Below are 23163 nucleotides of genomic sequence, written 5' to 3'. Positions count from 1 at the left end.
ACACAAAACCCACCGAGCGAGCTTCCCCCGTGGGGTCTGCTCAAAGAATCCTCAGCAAAGACGGAGCCATCAAGAGAGTCCTAGCAGGGCATATTCACTGTAACCTCCACATGACTGCTCTTTTCAAACTTATCGTTTCCTTGACTTCAATGCATTCAGCATTTTAATGAAATGCTTCCTGATTTGCATTTTAGGGTTTAATTGTCACTGCAGTCACTGTTTAAAATGTTGCTATTACCCTGACAAGTGATTCCAAGAGCAGCGTCTGGGGGTACATGCTGTGTTTCAATGATTTTTCTTTAAAAAGGAAAAGGGAAAAGACAAATTGTGACTCCAGGCCCTTCCACAATACAGCTGAGCCTTGTTGTTCCCAGTTTCCTTATCTGAGCTTCAGTATCCACAGTCAATAAATATAGACATTTATTAGCTACCCATAATAAATGGTTTGGGATCTCTGCAAGTTTGGGGATGTACATGTAGTACTTGTCTTACAACAGTTTGCTTAGTGACCATTTGAAGTTTAAAAAGTGACTTATAACTATTTTTCACACTTATGACCATTGCAGCATCTACACAGTCATGTGATTTACATTTGGATGCTTGACAACTAGTTCATACTTATGACGGTTATAGTGTTCCAGAGTCACGTGATCCCCTTTTGCGACCTTCTGACAAGCGAAGTCAATGGGGAAAACAGATTCACTTAGCAACCAGGTTACTAGCTTAACAGCTGCAGGGGTTCACTTAACAACTGTGGCAAGAAAAGTGATAAAATGGGGCAAAACTCATTTAACAAATTTGTCACTTAGCAAGATAAATTTTGGGCTCAATTGTGGTTGTAAATCAAGGACTACCTGTATTTCAGAGGCATCCACCATTTGATGCATGCATGGAAACATATGGATCATGATCTGATAGGAACTTTCAATTCTCCCCCAGGAAGCAACACAGCATCACAAACGGTAATGAAAAATTGGGGCAATCCTTGTAGACATCAAATCCCATACATGGAATGTGGTGGGGAAAAAGTTGTAGCCTGGGACAGTCAGCTCTTCATTTGCTGCAAATTTTCAATCCATAGCAGAAAAATCTGAAAGATCACTGATCTTTGTGCAACATCATCGATGGAGAAGATCTGCAAGACACCGAACCCCATGAGATAAGGAATCTCCTCTAAGTTCCTCAGAACAAGCGCTTAAAGGAAGAGCTGGCAAAGCCAATCTGAGCAACTTCTGGGAGTGATGAAGAAGAAAAAGAAGAAAAAGGACAAGGCATTCTTCATGTTCTTGGCTGTCAAGCAGCTTCTTGAGATCTCTCAGTTCATTGTGAGCAAAGCTAGGAACTTATCAAGTTTGGAAGACAGCAAGAGGCTGCTTCGCAACCCTATAAAGAAGCCGCTTGGGTTCTGCAAAGCTAGACCTGGCATTGTATATCACCAGCTATTTTACCAATACAGCCAGACCCATCATACTGTATCTGGGTCATGCCCCAGGAAATGACAAGGACCTCCACTATGGCTCCCAGGAGAAGGAACCCTTCCATACTTTCAGGGTTTTGATTTTTGCTGCTGGAAGCTTACACAAGAGGAAGATGGTAGATTGCTGACTCGAGCAGTGGAAAAGGACACCACAGCTTCTTTCCAGAAAATAAGGAAATGTTCAAAATATTTATTCTTTATCTTTTTTTTTTTATGCTTGATTTGGAATAAAATAAGAACAGAAGATCCAAAGGAACAAGATATTAATTTTTGCTTTTCACTTGCTGAGTTTCCAGTCACTTCCCAGGGCTTCAAAACCGCCTGTCCTGATTCCAAATAGGATCAAGGTTTCCACCTGTGGTTTTGTTATACAATTTTTCTTGCTAGCAATGTTTGCAGAATCTTTTCCAACCTAGGACCTACATTTTGGCTACGTCACACAACATAGTAAATCCAAGATAACAAAGCCACAGCTGCTCTGGTGATGATTATGCTGGTTTGCTTTCACACTTGTATAGACAATAGCTGGGATTCTGCAACCAATGAGCTCAAATACTACCCCACCCATTTGGCCATAAGCTTGTGTTTTGTGTAAACCTGGCCTTTTAATTCCAGCCTTTTTATACAAACAATGATTGGTGCAAAGAAAAATGCTTGTGAAAAGTTGGCGGTGTGGCTTAACTGTACTGGAAAACACACACACATTTCACACAAACATACCTAAGAACTTTGATTAACCCTGTCATGCTGAAGAGACAAGACCAATTGCCCTCGACCTTCCTTTCCCCTGTTTACCTTGTCTCAAAGATGAGACTGATTTTCTCAGCTCATTTCCCTCATACTCTGGAAAGCTCCATGGATGCTCTCGGTGCCGCAGAAATCTATTTATAACTGCGAACGGTGAAAGAGAGCTTGGTTAAGCGAGTTCAACGTTGTCATCTTGATCACACATATCAAAATTAGCCATCGTGACACTTGCGCCCAGATCCCTGCCTTGGTGTCCATCGGTCTCCCTGCCCACCAGATCCAGCCAGCTTCTAGCATCCTCTTGACTGGCAGGGAAGTGCTCTATGCAACAAAGATTATGCTGGGAAAGCCAAAGACACCCTTGGAGGATTGGTTATCATCTGGTAAAGGGTGACTGTCCATGCCACCATGGGAGGCATCTTATGAATGGATGAATCTCTCATGTGTACCATTCTGTGAGGGCCTCCTGTGCTCAAAACGGGCGTTGTCTTACCTGAACGCCCCTTCTGGGGACTGGGAAGACAGCGGTCAGGAAAGGGTTATCTGCTCCAATCCAGCAAAGATCGGGTCAGGAAAGTTGATAAGCTCCTCCTCCTCTCGCTTGCCAGCTTTCGGACGAGGAATGTGATGTTTTCCTGACGACGCACTAGCCCTGAAAATACGAGAAAGAAGAAGTGGACCAGCCGAGACGAACTGGCGGAGAAAAAGGGTGGGGCTGACCGCTGTCTTCCCAGTCCCCAGAAGGGGCGTTCAGGTAAGACAACGCCCGTTCTAGGGAAGCGGGAAGACAGCGGTCAGGAAAGGGACATGCCAAAGCCCGAGAACTATAGGGGGGGATCCGCCCGGGACGTGGAGACCTGGTCCGCACAAACCTGTTGGAGAACCCGGCGGCTGAATGCCGCCTCCGCCGAAGCGAAAGTATCGATCTTATAGTGGCGGATAAAGGGAGTAGGGGACGCCCAGGTGGCGGCCCAGCAGATGTCAAGGAGGGAGGCCTGGGTGGCCCAAGCTGCTGAAGTGGCGGCACTGCGGGTAGAATGGGCAGTGACCCGCCTGGGGATAGGAGTGGAAGAAGCCTCGTAACAGGAGGCTATCGTGGCGCGGAGCCAACGACCCACCGTATGGGAGGAGACCTTGAGGCCAAGGGTGGATGGTTGGAAAGAGACGAAAAGCGCCTCCGACCTGCGAAATGAGGACGTCCGCCGAAGGTAAATGCGTAGAGCCCGGCGAACGTCCAAGGAGTGCCAAACACGCTCCCTCGGATGGGATGGGTGAGGACAGAAGTCGGGAAGTATCAACTCCTGAGATCTGTGAAATAGGGAATTAACCTTTGGTTGAAAGGTTGGGTCTAGACGGAGTACTACCCTGTCCGGGTGGAAGATGCAGAGGTCCGCCCTCACGGAGAGGGCAGCTAATTCTGAGATCCGTCTAGCGGAGGTGATAGCGACCAAAAAGGATACCTTATAGGAGAGGAATCGAAGGGACACTGTACGAATGGGCTCAAATGGTTCCCTAGTAAGGGCGTTCAACACCTTTGGGAGGTCCCAGGTGGGGAAACGATGGACGGGAGGGGGCCGAAGATTCGAAGCCCCTTTTAGGAATAAACGAATCAGAGGACGTTGAGCCAAAGAATTACGGGACCCCAAACAGAGAATGGAGGATAAAGCAGCCACTTGCCTGCGTAACGTGTTTGGCGCGAGGCCGGCGGCCAACCCCTTCTGAAGGAAGACGAGTACCTGGTTAGTTGAGGCCTGCTTCGGGTCGATTCCCTGCGGTATGCACCACTGCGCGAAGGAACGCCACGTAGCCGTGTAGATGCGTACCGTGGCCGGCCGGCGTGCCGCCGAGATGGTGTCAATCACGTCGTGGGGCAGGTTAGACTCCGACAGGAGCTGGCGCTCAACCGCCAGGCGGTTAGTTGCAGCCAAGCGGCGTCCGGATGTAGGAGCGACTCCTGACGAAGGACTATGTCGGCGGGAGGAAGGCGCCATGGAGGCCGAATCGAGAGAGCCTGAAGATCGGCAAACCAAGGCCGACGGGGCCAGTAAGGTGCGACGAGGATCATCTCTGCCTGCTCCGCCAAGAGCTTCTGGACCACCCTGGAGAGGAGGGGAAGGGGGGGAAAGGCATAAAGAAGACCTTTGGGCCACCTGCACAGGAGCGCGTCCGTGTCCTCCGCCATCGGGTCCGGAAACCTGGAGATGAAGCGCATCGTTTGCCGATTGTCCCTCGTTGCAAACAAGTCCACCACCGGGTCCCCGAAGCGGCGTGAGATCCGCTTGAACATGGCTGGGTCGAGTCGCCACTCGCCGTGATCCAATGGAGAACGGCTCAGCCAGTCGGCCTGGGAGTTGGCAAGGCCGGAGATATGAACAGCTCGCAGCGATCGCAGGTTGGCCTCTGCCCAAGTCCCCAAGCGATCCGCCTCTTCCATGAGAGAGAGAGACCGGGTCCCTCCCAGGCGATTGACATTGGCTTTGGCTGCCACGTTGTCCGTCCGGACAATCACATGCCGGTCCTTGACGATGTTCGTGAAGACCCTGAGGGCCAGGTAAATGGCCCGAAGCTCCAGCCAGTTTATGTTGTGTGACTTGTCCTGCGAGGTCCATGAGCCCTGGGCCATGTGGGAGTGGACGTGAGCCCCCCAGCCCAGGAGGCTGGCGTCCGTTGTTAGGATGACAGGGTCGGGCTCCCTGAACTCCCTTCCCTTGACAAGAGCCCTGGAGGACCACCAATGGAGGGACTGAATTACAGAGGGGTTAAGGCGAACACTTTGGTTAGAAGCCGAAAGGTGGGACTTCTGATACGGGAGAAGAAACCACTGCAGGGACCTGCAGTGGAGACGGGCCCATGGCACAATGCCGATACACGATACCATCTTTCCGAGGAGTTGGGAAAGGGTCGCCAAGGGAACAGGGGATCCCTGCGCAACCGAACTGACCAGAGACCGCAGGCTGGCCAGTCGTTCCTCCGAAAGAAAGACCCTGCTCTCGACCGTATCGATGATAGCCCCCAGGTGTTGGATCCGGGTCGTGGGTACCAAGTGGCTCTTGGCCCAATTGATGGAAAAACCGTGAGCCGTCAGGACCCGGAGGGTGGAGTCCAGGTCCTGATGCGCCCTATCCTCCGAGCTCGAGAGAATGAGGAGGTCGTCGAGATAACAGAGGATCCGAATTGGAAGAGCCCGGAGGTGTGCTGCAATAGCAGCCATCAATTTAGTGAAAACTCGAGGGGCCGAGGATAAGCCGAATGGACGGGCGCGGTATTGGTAGTGACGGCCCGCATAACAAAACCGAAGGAATTTGGAGTATGCCGGATGAATGGGGACATGAAGGTAGGCCTCAGTAAGGTCTACCGAAGTGAGGAAGTCCCCGATCCTGATGCTCTCTAAGATGGAGGAAAGAGACTGCATTTTGAACCGCCGGTAGGGGATCCAGCGATTCAAAGATTTGAGATCCAGAATGGCTCTCCAGCCCCCCGAGGGTTTCTGAACGAGAAACAGGCGGGAATAAAAGCCCCGCCCGTACTGCTCCTGCGGCATCGGCTCGATGGCCTGAATGTCAAGGAGATGTTTGATAGCCGATGCCAGTAGGAGCCGTTTCTGACGATCCCGAGAAAAAGGGCAACGTAGAAACCTGTCGGGAGGAGTGGAGAGAAATTCGAGGGAGAGGCCCCACCTAACCGTCTCCCGGACCCAAGAATCGGAGGAAGTACTCTCCCACTGGCTGGCAAAGAGAGCCAGGCGGCCCCCAATGGGAGGACTGGGAGGGGAACTATCTGGGCCTACGGAAGGGGCGCCCGCGTCCACCTCGCGGTGGACGTCTGTTGAAGCCCCTTTGATTCTGAAATCCCTGATGGTCTGGAGGTCTGGGGCGGGGGTAAGGGGCCCTGGGGAACCGGCCTCCCGAATAGGGAAATTCTGAATGGCGAAAGGAGCGGTTAGGATTATTCGAAGAAGAGCGATACTCAGAGCGCCTGGACACTGGGGGAAGGATACGTTTTTTGTCCTTTGTCTCAATTAAGAGGGGTTCTAATGGGACCCCGAAAAGAGAAGGACCTTCAAAGGCAGCAGAGGCGAGTCGCCACTTTGATTTAGCGTCTGCCTGCCAGTTCCAAAGCCAGAGCAATCTCCGGGCGGTTACGGAAGAGCCAATTGCCTTAGCCGAGAAACGAGACGCATTAAGCGTCGCGTCGGCAGAGAATTCCAGGGCCGCTAAGACCTTGTTAAGATCCTGGTGGGTCCTGGAATCCGTAACTGGAAGCCTGTCCTGCAGCTGGCGGATCCATAAAACGCAGGCCCTATTAAAGAATGATGAGGCTATGGTGGATTTAGCTGCCCAGGCAGAGGCCAAGTGAGACTTAACCAGTGCCTGTTCCAGGCGCTTGTCCTCCAGACGGAGGTTATCCTCTGGGGGGCCAGTAGCATTGGAAGGAGCCGGAAGGGCTGCTACCGGAGGATCCACCGTTGGAATTTGCAGAAGAGAGGCCAACTCAGGGGCCACATTGTAAAACCGCCTGTCAAGCTGATTAGGGTTAGGCCCTGAAGCAGGCGCAGACCATTGTTTTTTAAGAACATCCCTGAAAAGCTTCGGGCCTGGGATCTCCTCAACCTCTATTTCAGGGACCTCAAATAGGGGAAGGGAACTTTGAGTCTCCCCGCTAGAAGCAGGGGAAGGCTGAGGGGCACCCAGGCGGGTGGTTAACTTGGCTTTGTGCAACAGGGACCGAAACAGGTGAGGTTTAAACAATCCTATGAAGGATGGCTGGTCAGGAGCTAAGTCCTCATCCTCGGAAAGGTCCCTTTCCCTCGCATCATCTTCCTGGCAAGATGGATGGTCAGAGTGGACCCCCGAGTTGAGCACGACGTCAGGATGGGCCTGACCTTCGCCCAGGAGGGAACCCTCAGTGTGTGGGAGGGAACAGGCAGATTCAGCCACCCAGGAGGATGTTCTTTGCTGTAATTCCGCTTGGACCCCTTTCCGAATGGCGGATTGAATATAGGCCATGAGTTCCGGGGTAACAGCAGGCCCTGAAGGCACAGGGTCTCCCAGGTTAGCAGGACCAGCAGTTGCAGAAGGAGAAGGGGCCTGGCCCTGAGAAGGAGTATCTGACTGGGAGCCAAAGAGAGCCTCACAAATTCCCTTCTGAGGAGGGGGTGGCAATTGCCCCCCGTCCGGTGATAAAGGGCATGAATCCTGGGCCTGGGCCTGGATACCCGTTGGATCGGGTGGAGGGTCAGCAGAAGCCTGAGGGGCCAGGGGAGTTAGAGTAGTCAAATCCCCCTGTGGAGCTGGGGCCTCTCTAATAGAGGCCTCTCTAATGGCCTTTTGTATGGAGCGTTCTATGGCCTGGTGCAGGCGAAGCTCCTCCTTTGCTTTTGCTGCAGCCTTCTTTTCCTCCCTAGAGGCCTGAGTCTTTTTTGATTTATTCCCAGGCTCCGCTGATGAAGGACCAGGAGCCGGATCCTTAGGGGCGTGGCGTTTGGCCGCCTTAGAGGGGCGCGATGCCATCTTTTAAGCAAGAGGCCCCAACTGCCACGAGGAGAAACAGCCAAAATGGCGACCGATTAGGTCCAGGCGTTCAGTGGTGGCCTAGGGGCGACAAAATGGCGGCCGCAATAAGAAAAACCCTCGATCTAGCCGCCGTTCAGAAATGGAAGCGCCCCAATTAAAAGGTTTCGGGAGAAGCCTCATACGATACCGCCTGTTCCTTCGATGAGCTAGCCGGTCTGGCGCTGCGATCTGAGCCTCGGCGGGGAGCGCAGGCGATGCAAAGCACGCTAAGGGCGGCGAGGGCTCCGAAACGAGCGGGCGGCTGCTGGAGGTCTAATTGGTGAAAGAGGTGCCTTCGGCGAGAGAAAGCTCGCTCGCCGGAAAATTCACAAAGCAGCTGCCGGCAATAAGCAGGGAACCTCGACTCACAGAGGAGGTTCCCAAGGGCGGATTCGGGCGTTAACCGTTCCCGCCGAGTGGGAGAGACCCAGCCAAGGGGTCTCAATCCCCCAAGACCGCAAGCGGTCACAGCGGAATTGGACCAAAGCAGCCCTTCTCGCTGTGCACCTCAATTAATTTGGAAGAAAGTTTTAGTTTTAAAGCCAATTAAAAGGTAATGGAAGACTAAAAGTCAGGAGAGAGGCTAAGTGCGTTCGATCCAGCACAGATCGAGTCAGAAAGCTGGCAAGCGAGAGGAGGAGGAGCTTATCAACTTTCCTGACCCGATCTTCGCTGGATTGGAGCAGATAACCCTTTCCTGACCGCTGTCTTCCCGCTTCCCTAGAATCAAACAGATTCTTAACAATGTTCCTTTCTGGATCGGATCCTCCTCACCACAAGGCATCATCAACTTCTCTTCACTACAAGAAAGAAGGTCGGGTGGAACAGATTCAACGGCTACTGGCAGATCGTTGTGGATATGAATTTAAAACAAGGACATCTAATTTACAATCTTAGCTGCTGTGCTATATGAGGCAATCTCTTGCCATGCCTTTCTGGGCAAAGACAAACGAGGAGAATGAATATTAGATTCAATTAGCATCAATGTTTTAAAAGAAGTCTCACAACTACATTTTCCCTGCCGCAAAATGCAATAAATGAGCTTTTGCAGATTTTCAATTGTTTTCTATGAAAGCACCTGGAGTTGTGATGCATAAAATTAATGATACAATTTTCCTAATGAGAAAAAGATTAAACAACTTGTATGCCAAAATACGTTGCTACTTTTGAACGCATGCAAAGGCCAGATTCCAAGCTTCCTGTCCCACCATGAACATCACTGTTGGAACCAGAAGCAGATTAGATAGAGAGCTAATCAAACGTATTAGGAGGCTGGAAATAGACCTCAAGGACCCAGGAACAGGTGTTCATCTCAGAAGAAGAATACACCAGTCCATGGTTGCAACCACTGAACAACCATCTTCTAAGAGAGCAAGTATGGCATCTCACTTCAACCTGGAACTGGTTCTGGTGAGATTCATTCTCAGTCACGAAAGCTCATTCTAGCCAGATTGGTTCTTTCTTGGCCCAACCACCCCCAAGGGTAATTGTGGTGATACAACTACAACGGAACAAGCGGCAGCTTTGATTGTGACAGCTGTGAGAAATCATTACCTGCTTAATGATAGTTAACTGTATCCACGCCCTATAAAACAGTACAGGCAGAGAGCTAGGGCGTCTCTGACTTTGTTTTGCTTAGCAGCTCAATCTCTACTGTACGCTGCTGTGTTGCCTCCATTAAACCGGGTTTTGGAACGAATCCTCCTTTTCGTGTGTGCATGTTCGTTTGCGCCCGGTGAAGCACTGGCGGCTCCAGAGGGGCTGAGAAAGAGCTCTTTGTAAGCTACTTTCAGATCCTGGAAGAAAAAAAAGATATAAATCTAACAGTCTCCCCTAATAACCGTTGGGTTTGTCCTACATGTTATATTAGCATGTTTAGAAACTTAGCTCCCTGGAACATTGGGTCTATATAGTCACAAGGACTTTTCATTTTGAGGATATACCTATAATTTCTATTTTCTTGCTTTCCTTACTTCAACCAAGAGGTAACATAATGGTAGCTATCTTGATTTATTACGCTGGATTTCTTGATTTCAGAGGTGTGAAGGTTATAGCGCAGAGACCCAGAGACCTTCAGTGTGCAGAAGATTGCATGAAATTCAAGCCCTCATAAAGAAGAAAAAACAATAATTTGTGTCAGAAAGTCCAGTCCAGTCTGGAAAACATGACCATCTTCTAAAAGGCTAGAAAGTAGGAATCTGTTGAGTTCTGGTTCCACCTTAGCCATGGAAGCCAACTATGGGGTCAATCACTAGAAGACGGTGACTTCTAGTCTCTCCTTAGATGTGAAAGCCAGTTGGGTGACTTTGGGCTAGTCCCTTGTCCCAGCCTAACCCATCATACAGGGTAGTTGTAGGGAAAACAGGAGAAGGAAGGTGTGTTGGATATGTTTGCCACCTTGCATTAATTGTAAAAATAATAAAGGTGGTAAACAAATAAATAAATATAACAGCTGAATAAGTGACATAGTTGTGCAAATGAGAGCATATTGAACATTACTGTCTGTTGCAACTGATAAAAATTACATAATTCACGTCATGTTGTATGTGATGCCATCATGGCTTATACCATTCAGCTAGGCCCCCTTTAGTTCTAGGTAAAGAATCTAACAAACCACAGAAAGACTTGGTTTGCATGGCGCAGCAGGTCAAAAAAACCTGGCTGACCTAATCCATCACCACCTCATACTGAAGGGCTCTTAAATCATAGTCTGTGGCTATATCCAGTCACTGCAAACTACGTTGAAGCCTGTCCCCACAATCTCTACACAAGCATACACATCTCAACAATTCCTGAACTCAGCTATTGCTGTGAAGATTCTGCAGGCAGGATAGAAAGAAATGGTTCCAACAGGGTGGCAACCTCCAGAAGAATGCAATACAATCTCCCATCAAAGCTGTGCTTTCTCACCCATGGAACTTCTCTGACTCATCCTTCTTAAAGAGTTCTTGTGCAATGAAATGGGAAGATGCTTTGGGAACTGAGCAAGTCTGGCACAGCAGAGGTGTGTCCTTAGGGAAACCCATCCCAAACACCTTGTAATGCTTATACATGTAGTGCTTGCTTAACAACTGCAATGAGATGTTGAGTATGCTCAACCTGGAAACAAGAAGACTTTGGGAAGACACAATGACTTTCCTCAAAAAACTGAAAGGCTGAGATGTAGAAGAAAGGGTAGAATTGTTCAGAATGTTCCAGGGTGAGAAACAAGGGAGTTAAAATGTAAGGAAGTAGGTTTTATCCACAGATCAGATGAGCTTTTCCTAATGTACAACCATGGACAATTCTGTTTTTAGAGGTAGTGCCTTCTTGCTTACTTTACTTTACTTTACTTTATTCAAATTTCTATACCGCCCTTCTCCTTTCGGACTCAGGGCGGTGAACAGCCAAGATAAAAACATCTATACAAAACATCACAGTTAAAAAATAAAGTTAAAATAATTTATAAATTTGGCCTATAATTTAAAACTTGTCAATTTAAAATCAATATTAAAATTTTAAAACTAACCCTAAAATCAAGACAGACCGGCTAACTGGAAAAAATAAGTTTTTAGGGCCCGACGAAAAATCCGAAGGTCGGAGATCACTCGTATCTCTGGGGGTAGATTGTTCCATAGGGTAGGTGCCACCACAGAGAAGGCTCTCCTCCTGGGGGTCGTCAGCCGGCATTGTCTGGCCGACGGCACCCTGAGGAGGCCCTCTCTGTGGGAGCGAACCGGCCGGTGGGAGGCTATTGGTGGCAGAAGGCGGTCCCGTAAGTACCCTGGCCCTAAGCCATGGAGCGCTTTAAAGGTGATCACCAACACCTTGAAGCGCACCCGGAAGTCCACCGGAAGCCAATGCAGCTCGCGCAGGAGAGGAGTCACATGGGAGCGCCCCGTCGCTCCCATAATCCCCCGCGCAGCCGCATTCTGCACCAGTTGGAGCCTCCGGGTGTACCCCAAGGGGAGCCCCATGTAGAGAGCGTTACAATAGTCCAGACGAGAAGTGACGAGTGCTTGAGTGACCGTGCGTAGGGAGTCCCGGTCCAGAAAGGGGCGCAACTGGCGTATCAGGCGAACCTGACAAAAAGCCCCCCTGGCCACGGCTGTCATATGCCCTTCTAAAGACAGCCGCGCATCCAGGAGGACACCCAAGTTGCGGGCCCTCTCCGTGGGGGCCAATGATTCGCCCCCAATAACCAGCGATGGCATCAGCTGGCTATACCGGGACGCCGGCAGCCACAGCCACTCGGTTTTGGAAGGGTTGAGTCGAAGCCTGTTTCTCCCCATCCAGACCTGCACGGCCTCCAGGCACTGGGACATCACTTCCAAGGCATCATTGGGATGGTCTGGGGTGGAAATGTACAGCTGAGTATCATCAGCGTACTGATGGAACTCCACCCCAAAACCACGGATGATCTCACCCAGCGGCTTCACATAAATGTTGAACAGGAGGGGCGAGAGGACCGACCCTTGCGGCACCCCACAAACAAGGCGCCTTGGGGTCGACCGCTGCCCCCCTGTCAACACGGATTGCGACCGGTCGGAGAGATAGGAGGAGAACCACCGCAAAACGGTGCCCCCCACTCCCAGTCCCTCCAGCCGGCGCAACATGATACCATGGTCGATGGTATCAAAAGCCGCTGAGAGGTCTAATAGGACCAGGATAGAGGAAGAACCCCTATCCCGGGCTCTCCAGAGATCATCCACCAACGCGACCAATGCCGTTTCCGTGCTGTACCCAGGTCTGAAGCCGGACTGGAGCGGATCCAGATAGACAGCTTCATCCAGGTACTGGGGAAGCTGTCGTGCCACCACACTCTCAACAACCTTCGCAATAAAGCGAAGGTTGGAGACTGGACGATAGTTAGCCAAAACAGCCGGGTCCAGGGATGGCTTCTTGAGGAGAGGCCTCACCACCGCCTCTTTCAAGGCGGCCGGCAGGACACCCTCGCTCAAAGAAGCGTTAATAATCCCCTGGAGCCAGCCTCGTGTAACCTCCCGGGAAGCCAGCACCAACCAGGAGGGACACGGGTCCAATAAACATGTGGTTGCGTTCAGCCACCCCAAGATCCTGTCCACGTCCTCGGGAGCCACAGGATCGAACTCCTCCCAGATAACACTCTCAAGGCCTGCCTCAGTCGTCTCGTCTGAACTAACCCAGTCGGCGGCCAAGTCTTCCCGAATCTGAGTTATTTTATCATCCAGATACTGTACAAAATCCTCAGCTCGGCCCTGCAAGGGGTCCTCCCGCGCTCCCAGATGGAGGAGGGAGCGGGTCACCCTAAACAGGGCGGCTGGGCGGTTATCTGATGACGCAATAAGAGCGGCAAAATAGCTAGATTTCGCCGCTTTTATCGCCACTAGGTAGGTCTTAATATGAGACCTTACCAGTGTCAAGTCAGACTCGGAACGACTGGCCCTCCAACCGCTCTCTAGGCGTCTTTTCCGGCGCTTCATCACCCTCAGCTCCTCGGAAAACCAAGGAGCTAAGTGAGTTCGGTGCCGGGTCAGAGGCCGCAAAGGCACGACCCGGTCCAAAGCCCCGGCAGCCGCCCTATCCCAGGCGGCCACCAGGTCGTCAGCCGAGTCATGAGCTAGAGTCTCAGGAAATGGCCCAAGCTCCATCTGGAACCTATCAGGGTCCATCAGGCGCCTGGGGCGGAACCACCTGGTCGGTTCCGCCTCCCTGCGACGGGGTACGGCGGTCAGAAAGTCAAGTCGAAGGAGCGAGTGGTCAGACCATGACAAGGGTTCAATAGCTACATCCCCTATATCAAGGCCACTCAACCACTGACCAGAGATAAAAACTAAGTCCAGAGTGTGTCCCCCCATATGAGTAGGGCCGTGAATTACTTGGGTCAGGTCCATGGCCGTCATGGAAGCCATGAACTCCTGAGCTACCTCAGATGTCTCACCGATGGATGGCAGGTTGAAATCCCCCATGACCACAAGTCTGGGGGTATCAGCCGCCACCTCGGCTATAACATTGAGGAGTTCGGGCAGGGTCGTTGCCACGTGGCAGGGAGCCAGGTACGTGATCAACAGACCCATCTGCACCCCACGACCCCACTTCACAAAAAGGGACTCACATCCGGCTATCTGAGGTACAGTGGTCTCCCTCGGATCAAGACCTTCTTTTAAAATGACCGCCACCCCCCCACCCCTGCCCTGAGCTCTCGGCTTACAAGAAGCATTTAAAGAAAGGTATAGATACAGTATTCATCTAATACTGTAGCACTGGATTTCAATATTTCTGGGTTGGGACAGTTGATCTCCAAAGTCCCTCCAACCTTTGTATTTATCAAATCATTTATCTGGTGTTGATCTCTGCTTATATCTGGCCACAAGAACCCAAAACAACATGTGGAATTATTTCTGGGTAGTTTCTTTATTGTTATTCACCTACAGACAGAATCTTGCCGGACTAAAGCTACTATCAGTATAACTATGGATATACTCTGTGAACTGCTACGGAAGGTCCATTTTAGCCCTCTTCTTGCCTACCAGACGTTCCAAGCTCTGCTGCTTTGGGGAGCAACCCCTTCTTCCTAGGACTTCAGACTACATTCCACCAGATCTTATCTTAACATGCCCTAATAGAGCAACTATTTGGAGATAAACAATGAAGCAGACAAACAATCAAGCAGAAAACAATACCCTAATCAAGGAGAACCTCCCCCCAACAGTGGCAGACACGCTTCCATATATAAACAGGGTACAAACCCCACCCTCATTAGCATTGATGAGTTTACCTAGTTGGGTAATGAAACGTCTGCAACCAAGCTCAGAGAGCACCAAGGACCTCTCATTTCAGCCCTAAGCCACAAATATTCTCTTCTATTGCAACCCTTGTATTATAAAATTCAAAGAAATACTACATGATTTGAACGTTTGAAAATCTTAGTGATTATCAATAATGAATCATCATCATCATCATCATCATCATCATCATTATTATTATTATTATTATTTTGATGTATGGGAATAAATTGCAAAGGGCAATTAACCCTCCTGGGAAATCTAATTTAAAAGTAATAAAAGGCATAATTAAAATGGTTACTATTCTGACTTTACTAAATGACTTCAAATACTGTTTTCTTTTTTTTCAAAAAAATAAAATAACAGACTGCTATAATATTTAGTTATACAATAAGTTAATCTACATAAAATCGATTACTGCTGAAAAGCAAGAATACTTGCTTAAAAGAACCCTTTCCTTTATTCTCTGTAGTTCCTCTTTATGATTCTTCCCTTCTTTTTATATCACAGCTTTGTCTATTTGACAGATTTCAGTACAATTACTATGTTTTAGGCTGCTGAGCCTGAATGATAAAAACCTTTATAAATGGGAGGCCAGAAAAATGAATGTTCTGAAGCTTGGCATAAAATCTATCCTCGCTCAAGATTAGAATGCAAGGAAAATACAGGGGAGGGAGGGAGATTGAACCAAATTTGAAAAATGAAAACCTGCCCCAGAGCAGTTTAATGTCAAACCATACTGACAGCCCAGAACACTGAAACCTACATCAGCCAATTTGGCACCACCAGATCTTATCTTTCACCAGGGAAACATTCATTAAATCGTAAAAATGTGTCCAGGGCACAAGTGTTGATCACTGCCCACATCTTGGTGCTCCAAACCTGTTAAGCATCCATACAAGACAGTGGTACCCAGGTACTCAACTGCTTTGAAACTCATCAAATTTGGTAGTCAACGATTTTGAGAGAAAATTTTGTCCCAGGATTTGTCATTTGTTTGGCACTTAATGCACTAACTAGAATTTGTTGGTGTCGGTTCCGTCATAACTCGCTACCTTTAGTCACATGTTAGCTGTTGCCCTGTGCACATCCCTTTTTATCTAGCGCTTCTGTGATTATTTTGTGTACTTTTATACTTTTTTTTTTCTCTATCAGTACAGGTATAGTGAAGTTTTTATTTTATTTAATCTAATTATTTATTAAGTTTTAGATCTATTTCTCATGTAAAGTAATGATATACCCAGAGGATATATCAGGGGACCCAGATTGTTGGGGGCAAGATGCTGACTCTGTAAACCGCTTAGAGAGAGCTGGAAAGCACTATGAAGCGGTATATAAGTCTAAGGGCTATGCCTATTGCTATATACAACCTTATCTTTTTACATATTGCCTTAAAACGTGCATTGTCTTTGGTTTGGGGACACATTAAATTTATTTACATTATTCCTTAGGGAAAAAAATTGTTTGGTACTCATTGTTTTTTGGTATACATAGAGCCTCCCAGTACCAATTAATCACAAATAGTGAGTTACCACGTGAAGTATTATAATCACTTGAAGTATCAGTACCTCTTTATAAAGCCTTAGTAAGGCCTCACCTGGAATACTGCATCCAGTTTTGATCATCACATTACAAAAAAGATGTTGAGACTTTGGAAAAAGTGCAGAGAAGATGATTAAGGGCCTGAAGCAACTAAGATGATTATTCTATGTATCTTTGGTTCTGTTCATGTAGTAATGGCTTACTCTAATCCACATACTATTATGCTGCTCTCTCTATAACAGGGGTCTCTAACCCTGGGAATTTTAAGACTTGTGGACTTCAACTCCCAGAATTCCCTAGCCAGGCTTGCTGGCTGGGGAATTCTGGGAGTTAAAGTCCACAAGTCTTAAAGTTGCCGAAGTTGGAAACTTCTGCTCTAAAAGATCTCTAGGCAGACCTTCATTTATCCAATCTTGAAGAAAATTCTGGGTAAGGAGTGTGATTTCTACCTAAAGTTAATTTTTTCGGACAAGGACTCAAAAATATCTTCCCAAGTCTCCCAGTATTGTGCTACCATCTGTGCAATACGCCACACCATTCATTATGTTTGGAGCTTCTTCTAACACTCTTCCTTTTATTATATCTGGTCTTACTTATTTTTTAGACCCTATTATCTGTAATGCTTTTTCTGTTAGTTATATAGAAGTATGTAACAGCTCTACTACTAGATATTCCATTGTTTCTGGCCTTAGGGCTGCAATAAACTATGTGGGTCTTTGGTTATTCGGGTCTTCTCCCACGTAAAATTGGAAGTGTCTTGGCGACGTTTCGACGAAGTCTCATTCGTCATCTTCAGGCTGGTGTTCTCGGCTTCGTGCTTCCAGGAGCAATGTGAGATCGCAGCTGTCTCTTCCTTTTAACTGCTAGTGGGGGTGTGAGCTGATTGGGTGGGAACTTGGCTGTGTTCTGATTGGGTGGAGGTGTGTTCTGATTGGTTAGGGGCTTGGCTGTGCTCTGATTGGATGGGGGGTTGGTTGTGCTCTGATTGGATGGGGGTGTGTTCTGTTTGGGTGGGGGCTTGGTTGTGCTCAGCTTAGTCTGAGTTGCAGGGGGATTTGAGCTGGTGAGCTGCATTGTTGTTTGGCTTCGTGTTTGTGGCCGTGCGAGCTCTTCGTGGTGGGTGTCAGTCTGCTTCATGTATGGATTGGAGGGGTTTAAATTTAAATTTAAACCTAACCAATCAGAACACACCTCCACCCAATCAGAACACAGCCAAGTTCCCACCCAATCAGCTCACACCCCCACTAGCAGTTAAAAGGAAGAGACAGCTGCGATCTCACATTGCTCCTGGAAGCACGAAGCCGAGAACACCAGCCTGAAGATGACGAATGAGACTTCGTCGAAACGTCGCCAAGACACTTCCAATTTTACGTGGGAGAAGACCCGAATAACCAAAGACCCACATACAAACACCCGCGAAAACCTGAGAAAACAAATATATATATATATATATATATATATATATATATATATATATATATATATATATAAATTCACAAATTGTTTTTTTCCTATAATGTCTGAATGAATCAATAAAACAAATGATGGAACAAGTCACTTCTTTTCTCCAGCAATCAAAGAACTGAGCGTTATGCAGCAATGGCTTTTCTATTATCACATTGGATATCTTACCAGTTTTTATTTTCACGATATTCATTATATGCCCAAATTTCTAAATCAAGAGTGCCTGATTTCCTCTCGGGCAACCTTCTGGACCTTCTAGAGCCACCCTAAACCTCTGGGAGAAGACCAGCAACTACAGCCCGAGGGTGATGGTGAGGAGCAGAACTGAGAGCTTTTATGAATCTTGTAGAGGCATTTTGAAGATTTTTTTTTAAATTTTGTACAATAATGGCAGAGTATTTAGCTCTGCACAATAGTCTTCAAAGGTTTCTTGCTCAGAGTGGCAGAAAACCACATCAACACTTTTGAGGGTGATTATGGCCAAAAGAGGCTGGACATTACTTCCTTCTGGACTTCATTTCAAAAACCGAATGCAAGATCCTCAGCCCAGATTTCTGGTAGGTACCGTGTTTTCCCAAAAATAAGACCCTGTTTTATGCTTCTTTGAACCCCGAAATAAGCACTTGGGCTTATTTTCGGGGAGCTCTTATTATTTTGGGGTGTGTGGAGGAAACCAGAGGAAATGGCGGGGACCTGCTGTGCATACTTTTAAATATTTTTAGGGAAGGGGCTTATTTTCGGGGGGGGGGGCTTATTTTAGTGCATGCGCTCAAAAGCCCGATTGGGCTTATTATCAGGGGAGGTCTTATTTTAGGGGAAACAGGGTAGGTTCAGGTAGTGCTCAACTTACGACCACAATTGAGCCTACAGTTTCTGTTGTTAAGTGAATCTTGCCCCATTTTATGACCTTTCTTGCCACCGTTGTTAAGTGAATCACTGCAGTTGATAAGTTAGTAACCCGGTTGTTAAGGGAACCCGGCTTCCCCATGGACTTTGCTTGTCTGAAGGTCACAAAAGGGGATCACGTGATCCCGGCACGCTGTGACCGTCACAAATATGTGTCCGTTGCATGCAGCTGGATTTTGATCAGGTGACATTGGGAATGCTGCAACGGACGTAAGTGTGAAAAATGCTCATAAGCCCCTTTTTTCAGTGCCATTGTAACTTTGAATGGTCACTAAACGAACTATTATAAATTGAGGACTACCTGTATTATCTGTTTCTTTTAGTCATGTGTGTTTGTGTGTGTACACAAATGTGACTGTTTGTATGTTTAGGAATTTAGGAGAATGAAAAAAGGACATTGGGGGCTCCTAAGTCAGTTTTAGCATCAAAAAGGATCTGGGCAGCCCTGCTCTAAACAGACCCAGTGGATCCCAGTTATGAGCATGTAGAGCAGTATTTTTCAACCTTGGTAGCTTGAAGATGGGTGGACTTCAACTCCCAGAATCCCCCAGCCAGCAGCGCTGGCTGGGGGATTCTGGGAGTTGAAATCCACCCATCTTCAAGCTTCCAAGGTTGAGAAACACTGATGTAGAGCAATCAAGCCTTTTGGGGAGAGGGGGATTCTTGCTTCTGCAATGAGTGTTATTAGCGAGGGCTTCCCACTGCAAAGATTCAAATGACCCTCCCCGGCTTGGTTGGGGCCCGCAAATGAGCCTTGATTGACGTCTCTCGTGGAAGACACCCCGCAAGTTTCAACCTCCTTTCCCTGCAGGAGGAAATCTCTTGCAAAAAGGCTGCTTCGGAGCAGCCTGACCCGCAACGCTGAACACACAATCTTCAGCTTCAGCCGTTGCCTTTCAAAGAGACAAAAGGAAAGCGAGGGGAATCCTTCCAAGCAAGCTAATAAAGGGAGGAGGGGAGGGTTAAGCTAAATAACAGAAGACCACTCCCCGGCTAAAGAAGGAGATATTAAAAGGAAGAGCCAAGCATTAAAACAACTCAGACATCTGGGAATTTTGACTCATGCGCAAAGCAAATGAAGGAATAACCTACAGCGGAGAGCCTTACCGTTCAGTATAGGGAGTGAAGGCTTTCGTCTTTCAGATCAGAGTTACAGTCAAACAATAAATGACGGTTGGATTTGCACTGGCTAGCATTGGATAGCAATGGTTGCAGTCCCTCATTCGCAGTCAAGCCACAAATAGTTGTAGCAAATTGCTGAATATTAAATTTACAGTAGATAATGTTGAATTAGCATTATGTAATCTAAAACCATCGCTATCCAGAGGACCAGATGGTTTATGTGCTTTTTTCCTAAAAAAGCTTGCTACCATCCTAGCTGAACCTTTGTGTACAATTTTTGAAGTATCGTTTTGAACTAGTTCTCTGCCTGATCTATGGTCATCAGCTATACCGTGTTTCCCGAAAATAAAACAGGGTCTTATTTTCTTTTGAACCCTGAAATAAGGGCTTGACCTTATTATTGGGGGAGGTGTCTTAATCTTTTGGGGGTACAGGAAGCTGCGAGTGTAGGACTGGATGTCCTGTCATCACCGTCACCTCCCCTCCCTGTTCTTTGCGCCAGTCAAGTGGCTGGCCACCACTGCCCTAACGTGTCCCGCCGCCACCGCTGCCTCATGGAGCAGGACTCTGCAAGGCTTGTTGTGCCATTGCACGCACAAAATGCAGCACCGCCACAAGCTTCATCATACCGGCACAGTTGGCGTCCTGCTGCTCGCGGTTCGCCGATATGTCAAACCTCGCGGCAGTGGTGCCGTTCATGTGTGCAACAGCACAAGCCTTGCAGAATTCTGCTCCACGAGGCAGCAGCGGCAGTGCGACGTGTCTCACAAAGACTCGTTTCTGGCAGATGGGGCGGGGGAAAGGTGAGATGCGTGGAGCAAGATGTGGCTCTCCTTGCTGTCTCTTCTCCCCCGCCTTGCTGGGTATGGCAGGGCTCCTGCCCCTTGCTTAGCCACCTGCCCCCTTTAGGGATGCAATTTGGGAGTGGCAGGTAGGGTGAGCGAGAAGCGGGACACACTCCTTACCTTTCCAGCTCTGTCGCGTTCTCGCCGTTGTGTCCAGGGAAACATGTTATATGAGTTTGATCGAGAAGGTTTTTTTTTACAACATGTTTCCCTGGACACAATGGCGAGGAATGTGATGGAGCTGGAAAGATAAGATGCACGTCCCGCTTCTCCCCTACCCCACCTGCCACTCCCAAAATGCATCCCTAAAGGGGGGTAGCTAAGCAAGGGGCAGGAGTGGGGTGCGAGGCAGGGCACTGGCCTGTCGCTCTTTATGTGGCAGCCATCAGCGTTACTGGTAGGTTCGGTAAGGGCATGTGGGGTGCGTGGGGCATGTTCCCCCCCTTTCCTCCCTCTCTGGCCTCGCCTCCTCACATCGTGTTGTTTGTGCGGCAAGCAACCAGAGGAAATGGCGGGACCAGCTGCGCATGCGTGTAAGTAGATAGTGAGGGGCTTATTTTGCAGGGGGGGGTCTTATTTTATCGCATGCACTGAAAAGCCCGATTGGGCTTATTATCTGGAGAGGTCTTAGTTTCAGGGAAACACGGTAGTTATACCAACTTTTTAAAAAGGGTGACCCTAATTCAGTTGAAAATTATAGACCAAATTCTTTGTGTTGTGTTACATGCAAAGTTATGGAATCAATTATAAACCAATCCAACGTTCACCACTTAGAGGCAAACAACTTGCTACCCAACCAACAGTTTGGCTTTAGGAAAAACTCGTCCTGTAATCTACAACTTTTGCACTGTAAAAGCATCTGTACTACATGTCTTGATCAAGGCAAAGCTGTAGATGCAATTTACATAGATTTTTGTAAGGCTTTTGATACAGTAGTACATGATAACCTGCTGTTGAATTTAAACTCTTACGGCAATTCCGGTCCTTTGCACAAGTGGATTGCTGCTTTCCTGTCTAACAGACTGCAGAAAGTCAAAATAGGGATGGCGCTGTTTAATTTTGCATCAATTAACAGTGGTGTTACGCAAGGCAGCGTCTTAGGTCCCACGCTTTTCTTGCTCTATATCAACGATTTATGTGATCAACTTAAAAGCAATTGCGTCCTTTTTGCCGATGACATAAAATTATTCAATACTACAGATAATTCTGTTGTTTTGCAAAGTGATCTCGACTACGTGTCTGAATGGTCATCTATTTGGCAACTTCAAATTTCAATCAATAAATGCTCTGTCCTACTTATTGGTAAACGTAATCAGAATGTCAAGCATAAGCTAGGTGACATTGAACTAGCTGATGACTCTCACTTTCTCAAGGACCGAGGTGTACTTATCTCTGACGATCTATGCTCCAAAGTTCACTGTAACAGCTTTGCTAAAAAAGCATTAAGAATTGTACATTTGATTTTGTGCAGGTTTTTTTTTTCTGGAAACCTTGTATTGCTAATTAGAGCTTATAAAACTTATGCTAGGCAGTGTTTCTCAACCTTGGCCACTGGACGATGTGTGGACTTCAACTCCCAGAATTCCCCAGCTGGCTGGGGAAGTCTGGGAGTTGAAGTCCACACATCGTCCAGCGGCCAAGGCTGAGAAACACTGTGCTAGAGCAATCTTAGAATATTGTTCAATTGTTTGGAATCCCCACCATATATCTGACATCAGTACAATTGAGCGGGTTCAGAAGTATTTCATGAGAAAAGTCTTCTGTACACAGTAGAATTCCTTATGCTACTAGGCTCAAAATTCTCGATTTGGATAAGTTAGAACTGCGCTGCTTGCAGTCAGACCTAGGTATTGCATACAAAATTATATGTAATAATGTTTTACCTGTACATGACTTTGTTTTAATCACAATAATTCGCACAACAACTGCTTTAAACTCAATATAGATCGTTCTAAACTTGACTGTAAAAAATATTATTTCTGTAATAGACTTGTCAAAGTCTGGAATGCTCTACCTGATTCAGTTGTTCCAGCTACAAATTTTCAGTTTCAGTCACAAATTGACTTCCATGGACCTTACATCATACTTAAGTGGTCAGTAGAAGGGGCGTGCATAAGTGCACTAACATGCCTATCGTCCCTATCATTGTATTTTTATTCTCTTATTCTTGTTCTCAGTTTTGTTTGACAAATTCAAATAAATAAATAAATAAATATCTCAACCTAAGTCCAATTCACAGGATCCTCAGATCAGATGGTTGAGTGAGCCACACAGTGATGGGACTTTGATCAGATAGATGCTCCAAATACTGGGTTTAACAATCTGAAGGTCGCACAACCAAGTTACTTTTCCAGCTAATAGTCCATCTCCTACACTCACAAACACACACACACACACACAAACAATTGAGCTCACATACTACACTAAGCCAGGGTGCCTTTTTACTATATTCTGAAATAATATTTACTTCTTTGGAATGTTTATATGGCTGCCTACCTAATGTGCAAACTCTAGGCAACTAATAACAATCAACCAAAAACATAAAAGGGAAAGGGGAAAGGAAGGGGAAGGGGAAAGGAAGGAAGGAAGGAAGGAAGGAAGGAAGAAGGAAGGAAGGAAGGAAGGAAGGAAGGAAAGAAGGAAGGAAGGAAGGAAGGAAGGGAAGGGTGTATGTTTGCTACAGATTCTTCTTCATCTTAAACCAGTCATGGTAATAAAATACAGACAACTCGCTCAGCACCTGATTAGAATTCCCACTTTTTCAA

General features: G+C 47.5%; 1 protein-coding gene across 2 annotated transcripts in view; it reads right to left on the bottom strand.

Annotated features, from left to right (window-relative positions):
• NEXMIF (neurite extension and migration factor) overlaps window positions 1-23163 on the bottom strand; it is a 412598-nt gene that overhangs the window by 257138 nt on the left and 132297 nt on the right. Inside the window, exon 1 of one of the 2 annotated variants that reach the window (XM_034435116.3) lies at window positions 2718-3151. The exons of the other annotated variant lie outside the window; for it this stretch is intronic. The gene's annotated coding sequence lies outside the window, so the exon portion shown is untranslated. Of the gene's footprint in view, window positions 1-2717; window positions 3152-23163 lie in introns of those variants that run through there. 2 annotated transcript variants of the gene reach the window in all.

The sequence above is a fragment of the Pantherophis guttatus genome, chromosome 12, assembly GCF_059756535.1.
Source record: "Pantherophis guttatus breed Tessera chromosome 12, ASM5975653v1, whole genome shotgun sequence".
Lineage (NCBI taxonomy): Eukaryota > Metazoa > Chordata > Lepidosauria > Squamata > Colubridae > Pantherophis > Pantherophis guttatus.
Note: the sequence above shows the minus strand (reverse complement) of the source record. Positions and strands in the feature narration are given on the sequence as shown.